The following is a 16,552-nucleotide window of genomic DNA, read 5'->3' as shown; positions in this document are numbered from 1 at the left end:
TTTATAGATCTATTTAGACATCTTCCTAAAGAAAGTGTTTCTATCCTTCACCAGAAATCAGCCTTGGAGTTAGCTCTCCCAGCTTCATTGTCACAGGCCGAGTCACAGAGAGTGACCTTGATGCCATGAGCCATGGAACAGGGAAGTGTAAAGAGGAGGCCTCCCCAGCCCGCCTGCCTGCAGATGCACCCCTCCCGAGTGCATCGGGGTGCAGGGTCGCCTGTGAGCATGAAGAGCTACACACTGATCTTCACTAATTAAAATTATTATCACTATACTATGAAAAGTGACTCATTAGCTCTGGCATTGTAACCATGCCCACAGCAGTGTTTCTACCTAATAGATCCCAGGGACTTACAGTAACTGCAGTACTCCTGTGGTAGCTGTGATTTTTGACAAAGTGCATACTCACCACCTTCCCTTAATTTACTGAGTCCTTGAGCCCTCCAGGTACCTTGTCAGTGCCTGGTGATTTCTTGGCACTCTTCTCAAAGGACCTTGTGAGATGTCAAGTTACCACAAGGAGGAATAGAGTCCTGAACCCAAACAAATGGAGATTGAGCCTCCAGAAGAAATTAGACCACGATAGAGTAGAATGTGTTCTTATGTCAAATGGGTGGTGAATACTGGGGATCATTCAGACCAGTCGTCCCTGATGACAGAAAAAGTGAAAAGAGAGGAGCATCTGGTTAGCTCCTCTACTTTGTGAACGCCTCCTCCTCCCCAAAGAGCAGATCCAGCTCCAGCAGAGACACAGGGGAATGCTCTGCTCTCCACCATGCTGCAGATCTGGTTGAACCAATGCTCAAAGTCAGAGAGAAAATATTTACTTGATTAAAGCCCCCTAACCAAAATCAGCATATTCAGATTGATATTATCTCCCAATATTGCTTTCCAAATGTTAGGAGCAATGACCTGGAAAAGCGAAAAGCTTTATTTAAGAGTGTGGATGTCTGCATTCTATACGGCTAGATCCTTGGATGTCAGAAGAACAAAACAACCATTGGTTGGAGTTTAATAATCTTTCACTGTCCAAACACAAAACTTGCTACTGCCCCATGAAGGCTTCTAGAGAGCAGAGCTATAGAACATGGATGTTCAATTTAGAATGCAGAAAGTCACAAGGGAGTGTCATTCCCATGCTAACTTTAGAAGAAGCCAGATAAGCTATGCAATTAGTTTTTAAACCCATCAGAGAGCTGAGTATGTCAATAAACCTAAATGAATTAAATTCCAGAAAGCAATGAGCCCTTCCTTGGAGAGTAGAGACCCACTGCTACTCTCCTCCTTGGTGGAGTGGTGGGAGAAGGAGGAATTCAACATAACAAAGGTAAGGAGAAACCACGCAAACATTTTCTAAGTCTCTCACGGCCATGTGTGAGCTGGTGAGACAGGAAGCCCATGGTTTCCCTTCCACAGAACAACCTGGAACCCATGCCCCATATCTTTCCCACAGGCCTTCACCAAGCGTATGACCTGTATCTTAAAGGCTGGGGGCAGGGCAGAGACCAGAAAGAGATCCCCCCTCCCAAAGCATATGGAACCTTCGCTAAGTGCAAGGCAGAGTAAGAGAGCTGAGAAAATCTCCCTGAGATATCACTTCCACTGAAGGCTGGGACTGGGGTAGGCAGGAGAGCCAGCAGCAATCCCTTCAAGGCTCCGAGGGTCTTCACTTAGTACACTGGAGTAGCCCTCCAAAGGCTGAGAGCAAGGAGCAGGATGGAAAGAACCTTCCCGAGGAGAGAAAAGCAGCAGCACGACCGGCAAAATAGAGAATTCTCCAGTGACCCAAAAAGTTGGCAGGTAGGCTATAAAACAGACAGGGTCTCCCATTGTTCAGAAAGTTATAAAGCTTAAAGAGATCTTCTGAATCTCACCTGTGTTCAGATCCCAAGCCCTGCTGATAACATCCTCAAAACACTTAGAGCTAGGAGTGAACTGAATCTAACCAAAGCTGCAACAAGCCCAGGCCCAGCTCAGCTACAGACTGGATCAACTCATCCTTCCGCACCACCAGCCTGAGAGAAGAAGGGCCTTCCCCTTTTCTAGGGGCAAAGTTTATTTACTTCCACCTCTTCAGTGCTTTTATACACATGTTCTGGCACATAGTAAAAAAAAATTAGGAAATACACAAAGAAGTGAGAAAATGTGGCCCATGGTCTAAAGAAGATATGAAATGAGACAATGAGATGAAATCAGACAAGGTCCATATGTTGGATTTATCACACAGGGAATGTGAAAAAAAAAAGATCTATGATAAATATGTTAAAGGATCTAAAAGAAATCTTGGATGATATGTGTGAAAAGATGAGGAATTTTATCAGAGAGATGGAAACTAAAAAAGAACAAAATGGAAATGCTAGAAGTAAGAAATACGCTATCAGAAGTGCATCATTCATTTGATAGGGTTAAAAACAAACCAGACAAGGTAGAAAAGAGGATTAGTGAACTTAAAAACAGGACAATAGGAATTACTTTGAATGGGAGAGGTTTCTGGAATGATGGAAATGTTTTACATGTTGTTTTCAGGGGCAATTACAGAAGTGTATATAATTGTCAAAACCCATCAAATTGAAGCCTTATGATCTATGCATTTTATTTTATGTAAATTTAGTACCACTAAAATATAAATGGATGAAAATATGGAAGGATATTATCCAATACATTTATTGAGCATCTGTATGTACAGATACTTTACTACTAGATGAGAATACGAATAGGTTCAAGGTATATAGGTTGTCTTTACAGAGCTTACATTTCTTGAAGGAGTGAATTAGCGCTTTTTGAGGGCGAAAGTTAAAGCACTGTTTTCTCATGTGAGATTTTAAAAAACAAAAACAAGGGGGCCGGCCCCATGGCATAGCGGTTAAGTCCGACACACTCTACTTCAGCGGCCCAGGTTCGCAGGTTCAGATCCCCTCTGCAGACCTAAACCACTTGTCAGCCATACTGTGGCAGTGACCCACATACAAAACAGAGGAAGACTGGCACAGATGTTAGCTCAGGGGGAATCTTCCTCAAGCGAAAAGAGAGGAAGACTGGCAATGGATGTTAGCTCAGGGTGAATCTCCCTCAGCGAAAAAAAAACCCAAAAACCCATATGAGAGTTTGAGTTGATCTGAGTGACACAGAGAAAGTGTATTGGGCCTAGTTTGTGTGTCTGCACACAGTCACTTGGCTCCAGCCCCACGCTCAGCTACGTGGTCAGTGGAGAAACTTGGCCACCGTTTCCCCCTCGCTGCAAACATTGGGAGGCGAGGGAGGGCTTTGAGGCCTGTGAAGCTCCAGCACCAGGTCTGGCCTGACCAGAGGCACAGAGGCTCTGACTTCCCCAGCAGCTGCCAGGGGGGCTGGATAACACAATCCCAAACTTCCAGGGCCTCCATGCCCCATGGAGTGAACTTTGACCAATCGGAGACAGAAGCCAGGAAGAGCCAAGAGATAAGCGTCTTCCCCTTCCTCCTCCCCCACCCCATATCCCCACTGAACTGTTCTGAGGTGCAGTCGTTCATCTGGCCCCTCTGGAGAAATCTCTCACCACAGAGACACAGGCTGTGTTTTTATGAAGCCAGGGCTAACTGGAAACCCCACAGGACTCCCACTGGCATTTGCTCTCCTTCCTTCCTGCCCCACTTCCCTTTTTCCCTCACTCTCGCTACCTGGGCATTAACCCTCCCCCTCCCAATAAACCAGTAACACAGGGTCTTGGCCTCAGGCTCTGTGTTCTGGGTACCTAGGCTCATACTAACACCAAATTCTCTCTGAAAAAGAATAATAGTAGTAATTTTTAATAATTATTGAGTTTTTACCATGTGTATGTTTTTCTAAGTGTTTTACCTAAGTTAACCTATCTAATCCTCACAGTAGCCCTGAGCAGTAAATATTTATTATTATCCTTATTTTACACATGAGAAAACAGAGGCACAGATAGGTTAGTAACTTATCCAAGGCTACACAGTCCATAAGTAGCAGATCAACTAGACAAAACCAAGCAGCCAGTTTGCAAGCCCTCCTTCTTAACGACCATGCTAGACTTTCTCCTTAATGTTAAATGAGATCAAAACAGTGAGCACACCTGACGCCATGCATGTGACAGCATGAGCTTACTAAAGAATCTGAATGTCCAGCAGGAAGCTGCAAATATAAATCTGATGCTCAGACTGGAACTACATATTGCAGCCGAAGGCCTATAAGCATTTCACCTCATTTCGTTAAAGCAGCTCCACTTGCCCTGGTGCACAGGTGAGTGTGTGCACAGCCACACACACTCGCACGTGTGCAGGAGTCCCAGTGAGGCACTTCTACCACGCTGGGTATGGGAACAGAGGACAAGTGTCCTCTTCCCTCTCTCCATCCCTCCCCCATCCCTGCAGTCCCTGCAAATGCTCTAAGAGACTTGTCACACGATAATGAAAAACTGAAATATGACGGATTCAATTACAATTTATATTTTCACTTAACAATCAATTACCTTCCCCTTATTGGAGGAACATCATTAAGCTGTGATACCAGCTCTGGAGAGAAATGCTCTTGAGAAGGGGAGCAGCGGGCCCAGGGAGAGCTGAACAGGGTGTTGGTCTCCTAGGAATTTGGAGGGAGAGTGGAGGAGAGGCATCAAGCAGGAAGAGTGGATGAGGAAGGGCTGGCTTTCTGGGGCTGCACAGGCATGAGTGGGGGGCTGCACAGGCATGAGTGGGGGGCTGCACAGGACGTTCTCTGCGTGTGTCAAGAGAGGAGGGATAAGGGGAACCCCTCCCTCCTCCTGCCCCCATTCATGTGTTTGTGGGGCTTCTCCAGGCTCTAAAATGAACAAGAAAGGTGAAGCCCCCATTGCCTGTCACCCAGAAGCAGCTGATCTCTGAAGTTAAATGTCTGCAAAGCAGGGATGAAGGATGTTGGAGGCAGCGCTGAGGACCAGGGAACAGTGCGCAGCCTCTGCTGAGAACCTTCAAGAGGTTTGGGAGATCAATGTGCGTGCTCCCCAGGTGGGCTTTGTAGAACTCAAGAGGCTCTCTGGGGTTCTGCGTCTTGGAAGCAACCGCGATAAGCCCTGCACGAGGCAGCTGCCGCACAGGAGGATGGAAATCAAAATCCCAGCTTCCCTTCAGGAGGACATAAAGAAGGGAGGACATCCCCATGCAGCATTCTCTCTCTCTCTTTCTCTTCTCCACGAGGGTGGAGCCCAGACTGGGACCGGCCTTCCAGCTTCCAGCATCTCCCCTTCTAAACCGTTCCGCACACTGCAGCCAGAACGCATTTTCAAGCAAATGAATCTGACCATATCATTTAAGGTTTAAAACCTCTCATCCTAAAAATAAAGCCCGAGTTCCCTAGAGCAGTATTTGAAGGGTTCAGAATATACAACCCCAAAATATGCCACTTTGGTATAAGGATAATTTTGAGTTTAAGGCAACTGAGAATTAACAGACGCAGGAGGAGTTCTCTGCCCTCCTCTTATCTGCCTAAAAACAGGGCATAAATTCCCCCTTGTGAAGATGTTTACCCCAGGTACCAGGAAGGGAAGAGCGACTCAGCACCAGAAATGGAGAATCAACACTGAGATGAGTTTGCGTCAAGAGACCTTACTAAAATAACCCTTATCTTCCATTAGTTCCCTCATATATTTCCTAGTTACTTTCACACAATTTATTGTTCCCGGAAGCCCAAACCCTCTTTCCTTGTTTAAAATGGTATATAAGCACCCAAGTTTAACCACATCTTTGAATTTCACTTCTTTTCTGTGAACACGCATGCTTGTAAATATTAATAAAAATTATGTGCCTTCTCCCCCATTAACCTGTCTTTTATTAGTTTAATACACAGGCCCCTGGGTAACAAATCTAAGAGGGTAAAGGAAAAGTTTTTCCTCCTCAACACATTCAAAGTCCTTCCCAATCTTGCCTGTATCTCACACACCCTCCAGCCCTCCCCCAAAACTTAATCCAGTTCACTAACCATGTTACCCTCTAAGCGCCTCCTAGAATTTACACACTCTCTTGCATTTTCCTAGCTTCTCAATGTGGCCCAACTCCTATTAAACCTTTGAAGTTCCTTAGAATACTTCCCTTTCCTCAAGACTTCTTTCAACACCACCAGGCAGTTGATGGCTCTTTTACCTTGCTCCCAAAGCACTCTGCTCACACTATTTTCTCACAAACTATTGCATTAATTATGGTGTAATATATAGTACACAGTGAGGAGAGAAGGCACTCGGGGCAAACCGCTTGAATTCAAATCCCAGTTCTGCCTCTTTCTAGCTGTGTGCTGTCAGGCTGACTGCTTATCTACTCAGTACCCCAGTTTCCTCATCTATAAAATAAGACTAATATAATCTATCTGTTAGAGTGTTAGACAGATTCAATGAGTTGCATGAAAACCACCTGGATCAATGCATCACACATAGTAAGTGCTCAATAAATGCTGGTTATTAGTTAACTGATTTTTGTGAACTAATTGTTTTAAGAAAGTGTCAGTTAAATTTTAATGATCTTTATACCTAATGTCAAAAAAACCTATATCACAGAACCTGATGTTTCATAAGTTCTCAAAAAAAAAAAAAAAGTGTGGGGAATGAATGAGCAGACACTATGTAGCATTATTGTGAACACAGTAGCTGCTGGTATTCCAAACCGTGAATACATAGTTTTGTGGAACATTTCAACTGCTGATCCTGTCAAATGTGCTTACATGTAACTATCGTGAAAACCTTTTAAGGGCTGATACTGTCAAATGCATTGAGGAGCCACTGTGAAGGATGACACTGTCAAATGGGGTGTCAAATATGGTTATACAAAAACAACGTAACAGCAGTGTATGTGACATATAGATCTATGGTAAAGATATTGTACCTAGAATAAGGTTAAAGCAAAGCACAATCCAAAGAAAATACTATATCTTACCTTTGGACTCATTGTCTTAGAACTGTAATGAATCCAGAAATTCAGCATATACTATTTCTTTTAAAAACATTCTGTTGTCCTGGGTGGGGGAGCGAAACTTAAACTTAAGATGCAGGGCCCCGGGCCGGCCCTGTGGCTTGGTGGTTAAGTGTGCGCGCTGCGATGCTGGTGGCCCGGGTTCGGATCCCGGGTGCGCATCGAGGCACCACTTCTCCGTTCATCCTGAGGCCGAGTCCCACATACAGCAACTAGAAGGATGTGCAGCTACGACACACAACTATCCACTGGGGCTTTGGGGGGAAAAATAAAAATAAATAAAAAAAAAAAAAAAAAAAAAAAGATGCAGGGCCCCTTAAGGACAGGATCCCAGGAGAAGTAAAGGCCTGGCCCCCACCACAGCGAGGGAGGTCTCTCCTTAGTGAGGCTTCTGCACAGTTTTCTACCTGATTTCATGGATCTGGGGGCAGTGTAAGCAACCGGATAGGTGTGGCCGAGATGCTCAGATCACAGAGTGGGTCTTTGTTGGAGTCTTTCCTTACTCAAGCCAGCCCCAGTGAGGGTCAGAGACAAGATTCCTCTGTCCCTGTGGGATCCTAACCTGGGAGTGACAGTGGGGCTCCCATGTAATGGCCTGGATGACACAACCCAATCCTATACCTCACCCGGAGCTCCACTGCGACGTCATCACAAATTCCGGGACAATACGACTGCGTCTTACACATTACATCAGTTCTGTTTCTGAGAGCCCTTACTTTCTAGCTTAAAATCAAAACGAGGAAAAAAGGTAACAATACCCTTGTGTTTGTACTGCATTAACTTGTCTATTGCATCCAGGAGAGAGAAATCATAGTTTTGTTTTACATCTGCTGGTCACATCAGCTCTGAAACTGAGAGTCCAGGTGAAGAAAGAGAATGATAGCATTACCTAAAATTTTTGGCAATATTATCAAGAATCATAAAAATGTTTATACCCTCTGCTCCGCTGATTCCAGATCTGAGAATTATGTACAGCTTCTCACATCTTAACATTTTTGAAATTTGGATGCACCCTTGCAATTGATATATGCATGGAATGAAGTATTGTTTTCTTTCCCCCAAAAGAACTGTTAAGTCAATGGTGTGTCTTAAGTCAAATGTATTAGTGTGCTCAGCTGCCATAACAAAATGCTACAGGCTGTGTGGCTTAAACAACAGAAATGTATTTTCTCACAGTTCTGGAGGCTGGTTGTCTAAGGTCAAGGTGTGGGCAGTTTGGTTTCTTCTGGGCCTCTGTCTTTGGCTTGCAGACAGCTGCCTCCTCGTTGCGTCCTCACGTGGCCTTTCCTTTGGGCACCCCCGCATCCTTGGTGACTCTTCCTCTTCTTATAAGGACACTAGTCACATTGGTTTAGGACCCACCCTTACGACCTCATTTAATCTTCATTACCTCTTTAACAGCCCTATCTCCAAATACAGTCACATTAGGGGTTAGAATATGGGAGGCATATGAATGTGGGGCATAGAATATGGGGAACATATGAATATGGGGGGCACATAATTTAGTCCATAACATCAATGGTGTCTTTAAAATCAAGGAAATAGAGCATAACCTTCATAATCAATAAAAAAAGAAATGAGTGCTTATTGAAAAAAAAATAAGAAACATCGTCACACCTTCTCTGACAGCCAGAATGCTCTGGTAGCCTGTCTGACTCATTGCTGACCACCTCAGAGGCGCGGGCTCAGCCATCAGTGGGAAGTGAGACCCAGCATTCCTCATCATCCACATGCCTCTGTCAGTCCAGAAATGGCTCCACCATAGTCTCTACTGTCTCAACAATAATTTGACCCCCTCTATCTGACAACTCCCACAGAGTGCCCAAGGTCCTCATTTTGTCCACAGTGAGTCTTGTATTGTAATTTAATATTTTCTGAGTAAATCTTTTCTTTCTTTAACCACAAGGTAACCTTCTCCTATCTAATCCATAGTCTTCCTTAAAAATTTAGCTGTCATCTCCTCCTCTGGAAAACTTTCTTTGAATGCTCCTCTACCCCCAACCAAGTATGGGGTAGGTGTCCCCTTCTGAGCTCTCTGTGCCACTACAAGGTTTGTTCTATCTATTTACACACACATACACACACACTCACACACACACACACACGTAGTGAGCCCCTCAGTGCTGGAGACTCTGTCTTAGTCACCTTTCCATCTTCATGGCCCAATACAACCACTTATTAGCTATGTGCCTTCTGTGCCTCAGTTTCCTTCTCTGTAAATAGGGACAATTACATAACCTACCTCACAGGAGTGCTGTGAAGGTGAAGAGAGATGGTGAGATGTAGACATATTCATATGTGACTGAGGATGCTTATTGTTACAGTAGAGCAGCACTCAGAGAATGTCGAGAATATGGAAGAAAGCTTCATCAGAGTATGGGTTATTTGTGCTCCACCTTTTCCCTCCCCCATGAGACAGAGGCACACAGGTGTAGGCACAAGAATCATTTCTTAAACAAGATTTCAGTGAATAAATAACTTGGGCTCCCTCTTACCTAGGGGCATTGGAGTTTATAGCGACAAACAGAAAGTAGGCTCTTAAGATCTTAAACATAATCAATCATGGATAGGGATAAGAGATGAATAAACACCATCTATAAGATGGTGAAAGTCAGCTCACTTCCTTCAAAGCTCTTTATCCCGGTCAACAAGTTGCCTGCAAATATTCAAGCACATCCTTCTCCTGGGCAGTGTGGCTCTGCCTGAGGTGTCCTCATGGGGCGACCCACCCACACCTCCAGGGAACACCCCTGTTACACGGTGTACAGTGTCCAAGTCAGGACCACCCACAGGAAAACACCGCCATCGGCAACAGTAGCCACTCACCCTGACTCTGAAATCCCACCTTGGGGAGTGCATCTGCAGAATATACTCAAAAGGAGAAAACTCTCTGCATATGGAGATGTTCCCTACAGGAGCATATATGATCTTCAGAAACTAACAACCATATGAGAACAGTTCACTGTGCCCTGGCATTTACAACAAACTATTCTATAGCTATGAAGAGGAGTAACTGGAAGCTATGCTTACAGTTAAAGAGAGACCAAGGTTGTATCTGCACTATGATTTTAGCTGCGTAAAAATACATATGCTGTGGCCAAAACACAAAATAAGCCAAGAAGAAGCCGGTTATCCTGTTAGGAAAGGAGGGAATTGGGGAATTAGGAATGTGTTTTCCATCTTTTAAAAGAAGCCCTTGATGCTTTTATAAGAAGACTGATGCACTGAGACGCCCTTCATCAGCCAGTTCCCAGCTGTTTGGGAATGCTCCCCGACTCCTGAGGATTACGAGTTCAGGCAGCCCGGTGGCTGCTGTTGTTCAAAATATTACATAAAATTCACAAGCAGAGTCAGCCAAGAATATTCCCTGGCAGGAATGAGGCTTGTGTCTGATGGTGGCTGCCTGCTGCCTCCTGGGGGTTTTCCCAATCGTGAGATGCTTAGGAGAGGTTTCCTTTGGTTTTCTCCTTGTTTTGTATACTTTAACTCTTAGTTTAATCAATTGGTGCTCACCGAATGCTTTTGAAGATCCTCCCCCTTTGTGTCTGTGACTTGGGCGATGTCCAATTCTGCACTTTGGCCAGAGGAACTCCAAGAGCTCAACGCAGCCCACCCAGATGAGCAAATCCAGGCAGTGCCACCAGGCGCTAAACTCTCAGTGACGATCCAGGTCAGTGCAGGGGTGGTTTGAATAACTGACGTCTTTCTGAAATTAGTTCTGCTTCAATAATGTTATAAAATGTGTGCAACTGGTTTACTGAGCAGTCTCAACATGATGGGCCATAAACAAGTTTTCTCCATTCACTGCCTGTGATCGAGCCTCATCTGATCTCCCATTCCCATCCCTTAACAACACCGTCCTCAAATTTCCTAACTTTCTGATCACTTTTGGTTATTAAAAGTCAGATACATTTAAAACTTCCATCTCAAACTTAATTTAAATTTCGTCTGCTCCCCTCTCTCCAAGCAAGGATGACATAGCCTGACTGCTTTCAGTGGGGGACTCTGGCCCCTTGGGTCTCCCCACCCTTCAAGGCCTGACTACTCTGGTGCTGGGCTGGGGAGAGAGTGGAACAAGGAATGCAAGCTTCACTCTTTAACTCTCTGTTGGTGGTCTCAGCTCTCTACAGGGCACCAGTGGGCTGCTTTGAGGTCACCACCACCCCTGCACACTTCCCTGAGATGGGAGGTCCAAATCCAGTTATGGACTGAATGTCTGTGTCCCCCCAAAACTCATATGTTGACATCCTAACCCCTAATGGGATGCTATTAGCAGGCGGGGCCTTTGGGAGGTGATTAGGCCATGAGGGTAGAGCCCTCATGAATGGGATTAGTGTCTTTATGAAAGAAGCCCCAGAAAGCTCCTTCACCCCTTACCATGTGAGGACACAGTGAGAAGACAGCCATCTATGAACCAAGAAGTGGATCCTCATCATCTGCTCATGATGTGATCTTGGACTTCCCAGCCCCCGGAATTGTTTCTTGTTTAAGCCTCCCTGTCTTGGTAATTTTGTTATAGCGGCTCTTACGGACTAAGATATTGTGCCAGCACGCATTCCAGTCTACTGCTGCTTGGGTCCACCACCCATCGGGCAACAGGCATAACAGGCAGGACACTGCAAGCCCAGCCACCTCCACACTGTCTGCTAGATGCATGGAAGACTCTTAAAACACCCCCTGAAACACCAAACGCAGACATCCAGGCTCTTCCCTGGTCACCTCTGTCCACACTGCCCTCTCCCTCTATTTTCCTCCTGCTCTTCCTGGCATAGGGCCAGATCAGAAAGTTGGCGACCTAGGCAGACATTTAATCTGGAGTTAGAATATAAACTTCATCTTCTCGTTGTAGGAACCCCCTGTTCTCCTGATCTCCCTCATCTGACTTGGGGGGCAGGGTGGAAGGTGGGGGATTCACCTCTTATAATGATCCTTGTGTGATAATGACTTCAGCTCTCAGCTCTTCTCCCCTCTCATCCCTTCTCATCTAGAAACCGAGGAGGGACCTGTGGCACAGCCAATGACAGCAGGACTAGTGTTGGCCCCAAGTGTTGGCAGTTGTCTCTAGCATGCACAGAACTTATTAGCATCTCTTTGTCCAGCCCTGGTCACCAATTCTGGGTCAACAGGAAAATCCACTCAACTTCCTGTTATATACACTAGTTTAGATTTGGGTCCAAATTGGCCTTCTATTTTTGTTGGGCTCTGTTCACATTTTAGAAAAGAATAGAATCTACTTTTACTTGGTTCAGGCTCTGGTTAAAGAGTGAAGTTTAAGGGCCAGAGAAAACCAAGTCAGGACAAAAGAGGCCTGCTCAGGGCACAGCTGCAGAGGGTGGGCCCAGCCCAGGTTGGGCAGGAAGTGAAGGGAACACCAAGGGAGCCCCCACCTCCATCTGTGGGACCACCTGACATGTGGACACCCCAGGAGACGTCCAGGGCTCCAGAAAGGCTACATCTTTCAGACACTCCCGGCTGAGTCACAGCTGATCTCATTCAGGCAGATCATCAATGTTTTTCACTGGAACCAGAAACTACCAAACCTTCTTCAATGTGGGTACGGGTAGGGAGTTTGGTGGCAATGGAACACCACTTCTGCCCTTCATAGGCTGTGTGGGCCGGTTATTCATCTCTTCAGGCTTTGACTTCTTCTGTAAAATGGGGGAAACCATATATACCCCAACAGGATGCCAGAGGGTTAAGTGAAATGACTGTATGTGAAGCACATAGGACAGTGCTGGGCACAGAGTAGCCAGAATAAATTCCCAATCTACCCCACCCCCCCGAGATATCACAGTGACCAGGAGAGAAATGCTCCCTCTGCCTTCAAATCTCCCCATAATCCAGCGGCTTCTCACCGTGGCCACTGAGCACCCTGGTCCAAGCCATTAGCATTCTTGCCTGGCCCACTGCAGGAGCTCCCAGCTGAAGCTCTGCTTCCACCCTTGCCCCCGACAATCTATCACAATGATCTTAATGAAAGGTAAGCAGATCATGATATTGCTCAAAACACAGCAAATGGCTCCTGCGCTCATCGGAGTGAAGGCCTAAGTCCCCACAATCACCGGCGAGGCCCTACATGTTCTGTCCCAGTTGCTTTCCTGTCCTACTAGTTTCCCTTCTCTATCTCCATCCCACTGGCCTACTTCCTGTCCCTCCAACACACAGGCCTGTTCCTGCCTCCGGGCCTTTGCACTGCACAGGGCTTCTGCCTGGAATGTTCTTCCCCGATAGCCACACTACTATCCCTCACTTCTTTCAGGTCCTGCATCAAATGTCCCCTTCTCAGTGGTCTTCCCTGTCCACTCTATTCAACATCATGTCATTCTCCCATCTGCCCCACTGGCTGTCCTATCCCACTCCCCACAGCATGTTATCTCCTAACATACCATGTAATTTACTGATTTATATTATCATCTGCCTCACCTTCCCCCACACACACTAGAATGTAAGTTCCATGAAAGCAAGAATGTGCATCTGTGTTGTTCACTGCTATATCCCCAGCATCTAGGACAGTGTCTGACTCATAGTAGGTGCTTAATAATCAATTACTGAATGAAAGACTAAACGAATAAAGGACATAACTAGTCATCAGCAGGCAGCGTAAGACTCAGTTAACTCCTCAGAACACTGGGTGATGCTGAAAATGAATCAGAGGAAGGATGAAGTCAGCTCAGAAGAGAGTCTCAGGCTGAGTAATTGCTCCCCACCCCAGTCTCGTCTAGATTTGGACCCAACACTGGAAATCTGTTTTGAAACCATCCTTTTTAGTCATTCCAATCACTTGTTTCCTCCAAACTCCAACTCGTCTGGGGACCAAAGTCCAAAGCTCTCGCAAGTAGAAACTGTGTTAAGCGCGAGAACAGTTCAATGGCTCTTTAACCATTTTGACTTCAGAGAGCAAACGTGCTGCCTCAAAGCCTCCCAGCAGCTCCCCGTGGACTCTCAGGTACCTGCGGCCTCAGACTCTCTCTGCCCAAAACCTTGATGCACACCTTGAATTGAAGGGACACAGCTCTTTCACGTGTGTGGGTCCCTTCTCCTCACAGGAATTGCAAGTAAAGCAACAGCCAGACGTAAGACAACTATGATTAACTGGCAAGTGCTTGCTCCACAGAAAGGCATTTAGACAGACAGACAGACAGACAGACGTATGTACATAAATTGCACTGGTCAAGTCAAACAAAACACTTTAGACCTGCAAAATCTTGGTGTGCAACTTCAGTCTGGATTGCAGGCTCAGCCCCCTACTGCAATGTGGAAACACAGTAGACACTTAATAATGCCTGCTGGCTGATGACTGACACTTGGTATAAAGTACCAAGTACCAAGTCATAGAAAGTAGCCTAGTCCGGTATTAGAGAGTCCTGTTTCAGGGAGCAATTCTCCCCTTTTGCAGACAGTGTGCAGAGAGTTCTGTTTCTCAGCCCTCTCTGCCTGGTCTCATGTTGGGTATCCGTGAATCCACTGGTTGCTGGAGAGAGGCTCACGCTGTCTGTACGGAGGCAATGCTGAGCAGAGGGGCACAGAGGAGAGAACGGGGGCAGACAGGGAGGAGCCTGCTGTTCTTGCTCCACGGTCGCCTCTGTCTCATGTTGGGTTTCTAATTGGTGCTCAGAGCACTTCCATCAAGCCTGTCCAATGCATGCTTCCCAGTCACACACGTGGGTACATGCGAGTGTGTATACAGATACACACACACCCCACCAACCTCTCTGCCCAGCCTTCCTCCTTTCCTTTCCTAACTCCACTTTGGCTTAACCTGCTCAGGAGCCTTTAGAAATCCTCAGGACATTTGCAACAGTAAAACAAGTGTATCTCCATTTTATTGCACCTGTATTTCTCGTAAAGGGCAATTTCATTTTGTGTCTCCATTGTATTCAACCTGACTTTTGCACTCTGAAACTTCTTCAAACAAAGCTCTCCTTGTGAAGCAGGAAACACAGCTGACAGCCTCCTGCTCTCGCAGTATTTTTTCAGAGTGAGAAAAACACACCGGGCTCAGCCTGGAGCGTTCAAGCCCAGGTGCTTCCCCACCCCCGTGAAGGGAAGAGAGAGCAGCCTCCCAGCTGTAGGCGGGAGTTACAGAGGCCCTGCACCCCTCTCTAACTCCACCCACTCCCTGCAAGCCCAAGAAGGAGACTTAGGAACTGGTGAGTGAGCATTTGCATTATTATAACAGCCCCTTAAACGTCTTTTGACTCTAATCTTACCTCCATCCAAATCATGCTCCACACACTTTCAGAGTGATCTCTCATGTCACTCTCATATTTAAGATCAATGAGTGCTCTCAGGATAAATCCAGTCTTCTCAGTGTGGACTTTATTGACATGAGTGCCAAATATGTCCCCCTCCATCTCCCGCCCTCACTCCCCTTCACTGTCCCCTCCAGCCAGACCCACCTTCTGTCATTTTAGGCACCTGCCACATTCTCACCACCTTTGACCCTTTGGCCCTTTGTCTCTATGTCCAAAACACTTTTCCCCTCCCCCACTTACCCCGTTTTCAACCAATCCTGTCCTTGGTTAAATGAAAAAATGGGTGAATAAACGATCAGGTGGAAATGTCCTGTCTGGGAGAAATATTTGGATCATGGATTGAGTTTGAGGAGTCACCATGTGGCCCCTAAGACTTAGTCCATGATTGAAAGAGCAGCATCTGCTGGTGCATAGGGGAGACTCTGAAGGATCCTCCAGTACCTAAAGGGTGTGTCCCTAAGAGAGACCATTGTGATGACACACTCCAGAGAAGCCGCACCTGAGGGCGAAGCAGCTTTCCTGTCCCCACCCCCCTCAGTGTAGCCCATCCTTGTTAGGAATAGACACTAGCACTTCCCAAACAATGCTTACCTTCCTTTCTCTCAGTAGCCACATCCCACCTAAGTCTGTGAAAGAGCACTGATGCCATTAGCGGGACCCACCACTTAGGACGAAGCTTGTAACAGCCCAGTCAGCAGCAGCCACTAGTTTGGCCAGAACTAGACAAAGCGTTTTGTCTATGCTGGGTATTCTACCTGCCGGGCCAGGCACAGAATATTCAGAACATTAGAATCAAAATAAAGCCCATTAGAGAAGAAAACTCTGCAGTCTGGGAGGGAAACAGCTCAGATGCCTGGGAAGGAAAAACACTGCCCATGCCTGGGGTTTCACACATCACGGGACAGGGGCCTGGAGAAGTCCTTAGGGATCCAAGGAAGACATAACAGATGACCCAGCGAGTTGCTTTAAAAGACGGTCAGGGGGCCAGCCCAGCAGCATAGCTGTTAAGATCGCGCGTTTGGCTTCCGCCGCCCAGTTCGAGAGTTTGGATTCTGGGTGCGGACCTACTCACTACTCACCAAGCCATGCTGAGACACCGTCCCATATAGAAGAGCTATAACTCTACAACTATGATACACAACTAGGTACTGGGGCTTTGGGGAGAAAAAAGAAAAAAAGGAAGATTGGCAACAGATGTTAGCGTAGGGCCAATCTTCCTCAAAAATAAAACGATGATCAGGAGCTGGGAATTGGTTCAGAGGAGAGAGCACATGTCTACTTCATTTTGATCAGAAGTTTCAGTGCAGAAAAGTTTTATAAGAAGAAATGGAAAGAATAAATATTTTCCTTAAATAGTTTTTC

The 16,552-nt window shown here is 46.1% G+C and overlaps 1 long non-coding RNA gene across 1 annotated transcript in view; it reads right to left on the bottom strand.

Moving 5' to 3' along the window:
• Window positions 1-15,542, bottom strand: part of LOC147916011 (uncharacterized) — a 58,457-nt gene extending 42,915 nt beyond the window's left edge. The window contains exon 1 of the long non-coding RNA XR_015553584.1: window positions 15,431-15,542. This is a non-coding gene — a long non-coding RNA (uncharacterized LOC147916011). The remainder of the gene's footprint in view (window positions 1-15,430) is intronic.
• Window positions 15,543-16,552: the final 1,010 nt, after the last annotated feature.

Source organism: Ceratotherium simum, chromosome 11, assembly GCF_057802395.1.
Source record: "Ceratotherium simum simum isolate JZ-2026a chromosome 11, ASM5780239v1, whole genome shotgun sequence".
Taxonomy (NCBI): Eukaryota; Metazoa; Chordata; class Mammalia; order Perissodactyla; family Rhinocerotidae; genus Ceratotherium; species Ceratotherium simum.
Note: the sequence above shows the minus strand (reverse complement) of the source record. Positions and strands in the feature narration are given on the sequence as shown.